General features: G+C 44.3%; 1 non-coding gene across 1 annotated transcript; it reads right to left on the reverse strand.

The window, feature by feature from the left end:
- Window positions 1-2,030: 2,030 nt before the first annotated feature.
- LOC126928396 (small subunit ribosomal RNA) lies at window positions 2,031-3,953 on the reverse strand. The gene has a single exon (XR_007716611.1). It is a non-coding gene; the product is annotated as a small subunit ribosomal RNA (ribosomal RNA).
- Window positions 3,954-10,000: the final 6,047 nt, after the last annotated feature.

A 10,000-nucleotide genomic window follows, 5' to 3' on the forward strand; every position in this document is an offset into this window, starting at 1 on the left:
CGAAGCCGAGATCCGACACGACCGACCAACGGGAATCGGACGCGCAGAAGTCGCCGGAAGATCGACGACACGAAAACGTTCGAAAATGAAATCCGACGAACGCGCGAAGATACGCGCGTCCGCCGGCCGGGCGAAAAGTACATTATGATATATAACAACCATCGAGATCGAAGCTCCGTTCGTCAGGAAACGACGGGGATATAACACCCGATTCTGAATCCTCTGTGCAGCACACGATCTCGCGAAGAAATACGCACGGTGGCTAGCCCATATATATATATATGTGTGTGTGTGTATATATAATACGATATGCATTCCTCTCGTCCAATTATTCAAGAAAAAGAGCGTGCGCCTCCATCGTTCGGGTGATGTAAAGATTCGATGGGACTCGCGCGACCCTCGGCCTCGAGCGGTCTTTCCTCCCAATATCCAGAAGCCGAGCTTTGAAAAAACTCTAGCGACGGCACGGGTGTCCGACTCACGACATCGAGGCTTCGAAGTCGGCGATCTCCTCCGAACGGATGGCGATCGCGACGACTCAAAGCGTGAAAAATCGACGAAAGAGAACACATCTCCGTTCAGGTGATTGTTTTTTTTAAAAAATAAAAAAATTCGATGGGACTCGCATCCATCTACCTCGCGCGGTCTTTCTTCCCAATATCCAGAAGCCGAGCTTTGAAAAAACTTCAGCGACGGCACGGGTGTCCGACTCACGACAACGAGGATAGACAGCCTGCGGTCCCCTCTGAACGGGTTATATGCGACGAACTAGACGAAACTTTAGTCGTTCAGGTGGTATAAAAAAAAAAAAATTCGATGGGACGCACGCGCAGCCGTCGTCCTCGAGCGGTCTTTCTTCCCAATATCCAGAAGCCGAGCTTTGAAAAAACTCTAGCGACGGCACGGGTGTCCGACTCACGACATCGAGGGTAGACAGCCTGCGGTCCCCTCTGAACCAACTTCGGCTAGACTAGTTACGAATCGTTGCTACGCATCGTCATCATAGTCATCGTCATCATCATCATTATCATAGCGGGCCAACATCCACGCAATGCGTTTTCGTTCTAGGTTACCCGATCCACGAGTATGTTACAAGTGGTTTCGTTATTTCGAACAAAACGACATACGAAGAACACACGCCCTATGGGTAGGAAGCACGTTTCGAGAACGACCGAGAGCGGTGAAAGAGACGAAAGGTCGACGCGCATAAGGTATCCATGGATCTTCGAAGAGAACCTTCGAAGATATGTCGGTATCCTTTCTACATGCGCGACTCGCTACTCGTACTTTCGCTCTCGTCGACTCGTTTTAGTCGCTTCGTTCGATCCCAAAGAGGAGTCTTCGATGTCCCGTTGCTAGGAGGAGAGCAAACGCAACACAGACCACGAAACATAGAAGAGAATAGGCGAGCATGATCTCTCCGACACGAGGCACTTTAGAGATTTTGTTATTCGTTTGTACGGTCTCCACGACGCAAAAAAAAAAATACGAGATCGTGGCGGCGGGTCTTTCTGTATACGGCCTCACGCAAGCGCCTCGATCTCATTTCTCTTTACGGGTGGTTTCCATTCGTAATTTTTCGTTCGATATTCGTGTCAAAGTTTAATTTTCGAAAGCTCAAGTTCCCATTTATAGTTTTATTATAAAATCATAATATTCGCAGACGGCGGGTCTTTCTGTGTACGACCTCACGCAGGCGCCTCGAATTCGTTTATGTATGTATATATATATATATATATATATATATGTATCTCTTCATCCCGATGATCGAGAGAGAGTGCCACCTTCTCTTCATATAGTTTCGTAGCTGGAGGGTCGTCTCCTCCTTATGTCTTTTCATCATTTTGCCAACGGAGTAAGCCACGCTCCGGGCGAATTTAACTGTTCTTTGTTAAAGTATATAGCTTGTTGATACGTCGTATATACTTTGGTTCGTCGATATAGGAGGAGTACGGCTCCTTACCGACTTATACAGTTTCGTATTTTTCAAGTGTTCAAGTCAAATTCTTTAAGTTTTTGTGTTATATCGTTAATGATCCTTCCGCAGGTTCACCTACGGAAACCTTGTTACGACTTTTACTTCCTCTAAATGATCAAGTTTGGTCATCTTCCCGGTAACATCGGCAATGCTTATCACATTGGCCGCGCACCAGTCCGAAGACCTCACTAAATCATTCAATCGGTAGTAGCGACGGGCGGTGTGTACAAAGGGCAGGGACGTAATCAACGCGAGCTTATGACTCGCGCTTACTGGGAATTCCTCGTTCATGGGGAATAATTGCAAGCCCCAATCCCTAGCACGAAGGAGGTTCAGCGGGTTACCCGGGCCTTTCGGCCAGGGAAAACACGCTGATTCCTTCAGTGTAGCGCGCGTGCGGCCCAGAACATCTAAGGGCATCACAGACCTGTTATTGCTCAATCTCGTGCGGCTAGAAGCCGCCTGTTCCTCTAAGAAGATTTGTTTGTACGTTGGTAGTAAAAACCCACCGACCGAAGCCGGGGGCCTTCGAGATACCATAAGTTACGTCTATTTAGCAGGCTAGAGTCTCGTTCGTTATCGGAATTAACCAGACAAATCGCTCCACCAACTAAGAACGGCCATGCACCACCACCCACCGAATCAAGAAAGAGCTATCAATCTGTCAATCCTTCCGGTGTCCGGGCCTGGTGAGGTTTCCCGTGTTGAGTCAAATTAAGCCGCAGGCTCCACTCCTGGTGGTGCCCTTCCGTCAATTCCTTTAAGTTTCAGCTTTGCAACCATACTTCCCCCGGAACCCAAAAGCTTTGGTTTCCCGGAAGCTGCCCGCCGAGTCATCGGAGGAACTTCGGCGGATCGCTGGCTGGCATCGTTTATGGTTAGAACTAGGGCGGTATCTGATCGCCTTCGAACCTCTAACTTTCGTTCTTGATTAATGAAAACATTTTTGGCAAATGCTTTCGCTTCTGTCCGTCTTGCGACGATCCAAGAATTTCACCTCTAACGTCGCAATACGAATGCCCCCATCTGTCCCTATTAATCATTACCTCGGGGCTCCGAAAACCAACAAAATAGAACCGAGGTCCTATTCCATTATTCCATGCACACAGTATTCAGGCGAAGGTAGCCTGCTTTAAGCACTCTAATTTGTTCAAAGTAAACGTATCGGCCCACCTCGACACTCAGTGAAGAGCACCGCGATGGGATATTAGTTGGACCGCCCGCGAGGAGCTAAGCCCACCGATAGGACGTACCACATAATGCCAGTTAAACACCGCGAGCGGTGAACCGACACTGTGACACACAGATTCAACTACGAGCTTTTTAACCGCAACAACTTTAATATACGCTATTGGAGCTGGAATTACCGCGGCTGCTGGCACCAGACTTGCCCTCCAATTGGTCCTCGTTAAAGGATTTAAAGTGTACTCATTCCGATTACGGGGCCTCGGATGAGTCCCGTATCGTTATTTTTCGTCACTACCTCCCCGTGCCGGGAGTGGGTAATTTGCGCGCCTGCTGCCTTCCTTGGATGTGGTAGCTGTTTCTCAGGCTCCCTCTCCGGAATCGAACCCTGATTCCCCGTTACCCGTTACAACCATGGTAGGCGCAGAACCTACCATCGACAGTTGATAAGGCAGACATTTGAAAGATGCGTCGCCGGTGCTAGATGACCATGCGATCAGCACAAAGTTATTCAGAGTCACCAAAACAAACGATGGACGGACAGACGAGCCATCCGCCACCGATTGGTTTTGATCTAATAAAAGCATTCCTACCATCTCTGGTCGGAATCTGTTTGCATGTATTAGCTCTAGAATTACCACAGTTATCCAAGTAAATGTAGGTATGATCTAAGAAACCATAACTGATTTAATGAGCCATTCGCGGTTTCACCTTAATGCGGCATGTACTGAGACATGCATGGCTTAATCTTTGAGACAAGCATATGACTACTGGCAGGATCAACCAGGGATCTTATAATATATTCCCAAAAACCAGCATTTTCGTTTAAAAGTTCTCTCTGTGTCGTAGGTGGGACGTAAGCACCGTACGACGAGACTTTTCATTTTATATATATATGTAATATGACTTAGAGAGCAACGTTCCATGGTTCAGTAACAACGTCACTCAGCCACTTTAATTCTCCTCCTCTCTCACCATCATATATCGATACAAAGATTCATACTTCACAGAATTATTTCTGTTTGTAACTTTTCTCCTCCAACTTCTCTCGTAGAATATAACTTAGCGGTAAAGCACGTATACGCATGCTGGACATACCGTAAGAATATTCTTTTATAAGCTTCAACACCTCTGTAGAGACGCGTTACCAGAAGATAACGCACTCTACAGAACGCCAAAAGGACCATCGTGCAGCTACAAATAGCTTACAACCGATGGTCTCTGCAAGAATGGCTACTCCGTAAGTACAAGCACACACGCATCCAACTTTTGTCAAATACGTGCACACAGGTCACCAGCTTCCCGACTAAGGGGAAGCTTGCCACGTTAACGGTCATTACGTCCTAGACTTCGACCCGCGGCGCAGCAGTGTAGAGAAAAAACCAGTACGAGAACGGAGGAACAGTCGAGAAATAGCGTAAAATACACTAAGACTCGAGGAGCGGTGACTGAATTCTCAACCGAGGCCGTAGAATAGCCACGCGCCCAGCGCTGTTCCGACCGAACCGTCCGGCTCGACGCTTCTCTTATAGATACCAAGGGGCCGGCCGGAAGGCCGGCGCCGGTCGGGCTAGCGGCCGCGCGCTTATGGTGCAAAACCTCCGTAGCAACGTACCGTTCGGAAGGGACGCTGGAACTTAGTCGCTCGCACGTTCAATAACTACTATATAAAGGCGATATCCAACCATCGAAATATTTTACCACAAGCATTATTAACATATTATAAATGCATTTTTACCAAAAAATTAATTTTTTTTTTCACCGAAAAATTGCATCAGTAAACATACAGTTTTATCGACTATGGACGAAAAATAACTTTATAATCGATTAAAACACGTTAAAATAACACGAAATATGTAAAAAGATATATACCTTGTAACATTAATTAACGAAAAAATTGCAAAAATATCCCAGTCGTATCAGTCCGACGGAAGCTAATTTTTCAAAAAATTCGACAAAAATGTTTAATCCGATTGTATTTAATAGAGATATAACGATCCCTGTCAAAAAAATTATACCTTATAACGCTTTTTAACGAAATAACTCGAAATAACCATTTCGGACTTTTCGCACCGGCCGAACTTCTTCAAAGTCCCAACGTCCCGTCGCATAGTTCCGTTTCTAGAAAACGTTCCAGCGACCAAATAAACGCTTAATCCCGACGTAAAACGTCGAGATACGTCCATTTGTGCAAAAATATTCCTACCTTGTAACACTTTTAAGCGAGATAACTCGAAAAAACGTGTTCGATACGGAAATTTTTCAAAGTCCCAACGAAAAAATCGAAACTTTGTAGAAGGTCTTGGGGACGACATAAACGCTTAATCCCGACGTAAAACGTCGAGATACGTCGATTTATGCAAAAATATTCCTACCTTGTAACACTTTTAAGCGAGATAACTCGAAAAAACCTTTTCGGTCTTTTCGCACCGGCCGAACTTCTTCAAAGTCCCAACGTCCCGTCGCATAGTTCCGTTTCTAGAAAACGTTCCAGCGACCAAATAAACGCTTAATCCCGACGTAAAACGTCGAGATACGTCCATTTATGCAAAAATATTCCTACCTTGTAACACTTTTAAGCGAGATAACTCGAAAAAACCTTTTCGGTCCTTTCGCACCGGCCGAACTTCTTCAAAGTCCCAACGTCCCGTCGCATAGTTCCGTTTCTAGAAAACGTTCCAGCGACCAAATAAACGCTTAATCCCGACGTAAAACGTCGAGATACGTCCATTTATGCAAATATATTCCTACCTTGTAACACTTTTAAGCGAGATAACTCGAAAAAACCTTTTCGGTCTTTTCGCACCGGCCGAACTTCTTCAAAGTCCCAACGTCCCGTCGCATAGTTCCGTTTCTAGAAAACGTTCCAGCGACCAAATAAACGCTTAATCCCGACGTAAAACGTCGAGATACGTCCATTTATGCAAATATATTCCTACCTTGTAACACTTTTAAGCGAGATAACTCGAAAAAACCTTTTCGGTCTTTTCGCACCGGCCGAACTTCTTCAAAGTCCCAACGTCCCGTCGCATAGTTCCGTTTCTAGAAAACGTTCCACCGACCAAATAAACGCTTAATCCCGACGTAAAACGTCGAGATACGTCCATTTATGCAAAAATATTCCTACCTTGTAACACTTTTAAGCGAGATAACTCGAAAAAACGTGTTCGATACGGAAATTTTTCAAAGTCCCAACGAAAAAATCGAAACTTTGTAGAAGGTCTTGGGGACGACATAAACGCTTAATCCCGACGTAAAACGTCGAGATACGTCGATTTATGCAAAAATATTCCTACCTTGTAACACTTTTAAGCGAGATAACTCGAAAAAACCTTTTCGGTCTTTTCGCACCGGCCGAACTTCTTCAAAGTCCCAACGTCCCGTCGCATAGTTCCGTTTCTAGAAAACGTTCCAGCGACCAAATAAACGCTTAATCCCGACGTAAAACGTCGAGATACGTCCATTTATGCAAATATATTCCTACCTTGTAACACTTTTAAGCGAGATAACTCGAAAAAACCTTTTCGGTCTTTTCGCACCGGCCGAACTTCTTCAAAGTCCCAACGTCCCGTCGCATAGTTCCGTTTCTAGAAAACGTTCCAGCGACCAAATAAACGCTTAATCCCGACGTAAAACGTCGAGATACGTCCATTTATGCAAATATATTCCTACCTTGTAACACTTTTAAGCGAGATAACTCGAAAAAACCTTTTCGGTCTTTTCGCACCGGCCGAACTTCTTCAAAGTCCCAACGTCCCGTCGCATAGTTCCGTTTCTAGAAAACGTTCCAGCGACCAAATAAACGCTTAATCCCGACGTAAAACGTCGAGATACGTCCATTTATGCAAAAATATTCCTACCTTGTAACACTTTTAAGCGAGATAACTCGAAAAAACCTTTTCGGTCTTTTCGCACCGGCCGAACTTCTTCAAAGTCCCAACGTCCCGTCGCATAGTTCCGTTTCTAGAAAACGTTCCAGCGACCAAATAAACGCTTAATCCCGACGTAAAACGTCGAGATACGTCCATTTATGCAAATATATTCCTACCTTGTAACACTTTTAAGCGAGATAACTCGAAAAAACCTTTTCGGTCTTTTCGCACCGGCCGAACTTCTTCAAAGTCCCAACGTCCCGTCGCATAGTTCCGTTTCTAGAAAACGTTCCAGCGACCAAATAAACGCTTAATCCCGACGTAAAACGTCGAGATACGTCCATTTATGCAAAAATATTCCTACCTTGTAACACTTTTAAGCGAGATAACTCGAAAAAACCTTTTCGGTCTTTTCGCACCGGCCGAACTTCTTCAAAGTCCCAACGTCCCGTCGCATAGTTCCGTTTCTAGAAAACGTTCCAGCGACCAAATAAACGCTTAATCCCGACGTAAAACGTCGAGATACGTCCATTTATGCAAATATATTCCTACCTTGTAACACTTTTAAGCGAGATAACTCGAAAAAACCTTTTCGGTCTTTTCGCACCGGCCGAACTTCTTCAAAGTCCCAACGTCCCGTCGCATAGTTCCGTTTCTAGAAAACGTTCCAGCGACCAAATAAACGCTTAATCCCGACGTAAAACGTCGAGATACGTCCATTTATGCAAATATATTCCTACCTTGTAACACTTTTAAGCGAGATAACTCGAAAAAACCTTTTCGGTCTTTTCGCACCGGCCGAACTTCTTCAAAGTCCCAACGTCCCGTCGCATAGTTCCGTTTCTAGAAAACGTTCCACCGACCAAATAAACGCTTAATCCCGACGTAAAACGTCGAGATACGTCCATTTATGCAAAAATATTCCTACCTTGTAACACTTTTAAGCGAGATAACTCGAAAAAACCTTTTCGGTCTTTTCGCACCGGCCGAACTTCTTCAAAGTCCCAACGTCCCGTCGCATAGTTCCGTTTCTAGAAAACGTTCCAGCGACCAAATAAACGCTTAATCCCGACGTAAAACGTCGAGATACGTCCATTTATGCAAATATATTCCTACCTTGTAACACTTTTAAGCGAGATAACTCGAAAAAACCTTTTCGGTCTTTTCGCACCGGCCGAACTTCTTCAAAGTCCCAACGTCCCGTCGCATAGTTCCGTTTCTAGAAAACGTTCCAGCGACCAAATAAACGCTTAATCCCGACGTAAAACGTCGAGATACGTCCATTTATGCAAAAATATTCCTACCTTGTAACACTTTTAAGCGAGATAACTCGAAAAAACCTTTTCGGTCCTTTCGCACCGGCCGAACTTCTTCAAAGTCCCAACGTCCCGTCGCATAGTTCCGTTTCTAGAAAACGTTCCAGCGACCAAATAAACGCTTAATCCCGACGTAAAACGTCGAGATACGTCCATTTATGCAAATATATTCCTACCTTGTAACACTTTTAAGCGAGATAACTCGAAAAAACCTTTTCGGTCTTTTCGCACCGGCCGAACTTCTTCAAAGTCCCAACGTCCCGTCGCATAGTTCCGTTTCTAGAAAACGTTCCAGCGACCAAATAAACGCTTAATCCCGACGTAAAACGTCGAGATACGTCCATTTATGCAAAAATATTCCTACCTTGTAACACTTTTAAGCGAGATAACTCGAAAAAACCTTTTCGGTCTTTTCGCACCGGCCGAACTTCTTCAAAGTCCCAACGTCCCGTCGCATAGTTCCGTTTCTAGAAAACGTTCCAGCGACCAAATAAACGCTTAATCCCGACGTAAAACGTCGAGATACGTCCATTTATGCAAATATATTCCTACCTTGTAACACTTTTAAGCGAGATAACTCGAAAAAACCTTTTCGGTCTTTTCGCACCGGCCGAACTTCTTCAAAGTCCCAACGTCCCGTCGCATAGTTCCGTTTCTAGAAAACGTTCCACCGACCAAATAAACGCTTAATCCCGACGTAAAACGTCGAGATACGTCCATTTATGCAAAAATATTCCTACCTTGTAACACTTTTAAGCGAGATAACTCGAAAAAACCTTTTCGGTCTTTTCGCACCGGCCGAACTTCTTCAAAGTCCCAACGTCCCGTCGCATAGTTCCGTTTCTAGAAAACGTTCCACCGACCAAATAAACGCTTAATCCCGACGTAAAACGTCGAGATACGTCCATTTATGCAAAAATATTCCTACCTTGTAACACTTTTAAGCGAGATAACTCGAAAAAACGTGTTCGATACGGAAATTTTTCCATGTCCCAATGTGCAATTCGAAACTTTTTAGAACGTTTCAAGAACAAAATTAACGCTTAATCCCGATGTATTTAATTAGAATATATCGATTTATGCTAGAATATACGTACCTTATAACGCTTATTATGGAATTAATGCGAAAGGAACTTTCGGTACTTTCGGCACTTTTGGAGCAGTGCGAAACAATTCAAAGTGCCAACGTCCCAGTCAGCTAGGTCCGGTGGAAAAAATTTAAAAAAAAAATAAAAAGAAACCGTTACGTTCGGCTAGACGGCGTCGAACAATAACGATTTCTATAAAAATTTCCATACCTCGTAACGCTTTTTGAGGAATTATTTCGAAAGGAACGTTCGGCCTTTTCGTACCTGGACGAGAGAAATTTCAAAGTTCCAACGTCCCAGTCAGCTAGGTCCGGTGGAAAAAAATTTTTTAAAAAAATAAAAAGAAACCGTTACGTTTGGCTAGACGACGTCGAACAATAACGGTTTCTATAAAAATTTCCATACCTCGTAACGCTTTTTGAGAAATTATTTCGAAAGGAACGTTCGGCCTTTTCGTACCGGGACGAGAGAAATTTCAAAGTTCCAACGTCCCAGTCAGCTAGGTCCGGTGGAAAAAAATTTTTTAAAAAAATAAAAAGAAACCGTTACGTTCGGCTAGAC

Source organism: Bombus affinis, unplaced genomic scaffold (genome assembly GCF_024516045.1).
Source record: "Bombus affinis isolate iyBomAffi1 unplaced genomic scaffold, iyBomAffi1.2 ctg00000906.1, whole genome shotgun sequence".
Lineage (NCBI taxonomy): Eukaryota > Metazoa > Arthropoda > Insecta > Hymenoptera > Apidae > Bombus > Bombus affinis.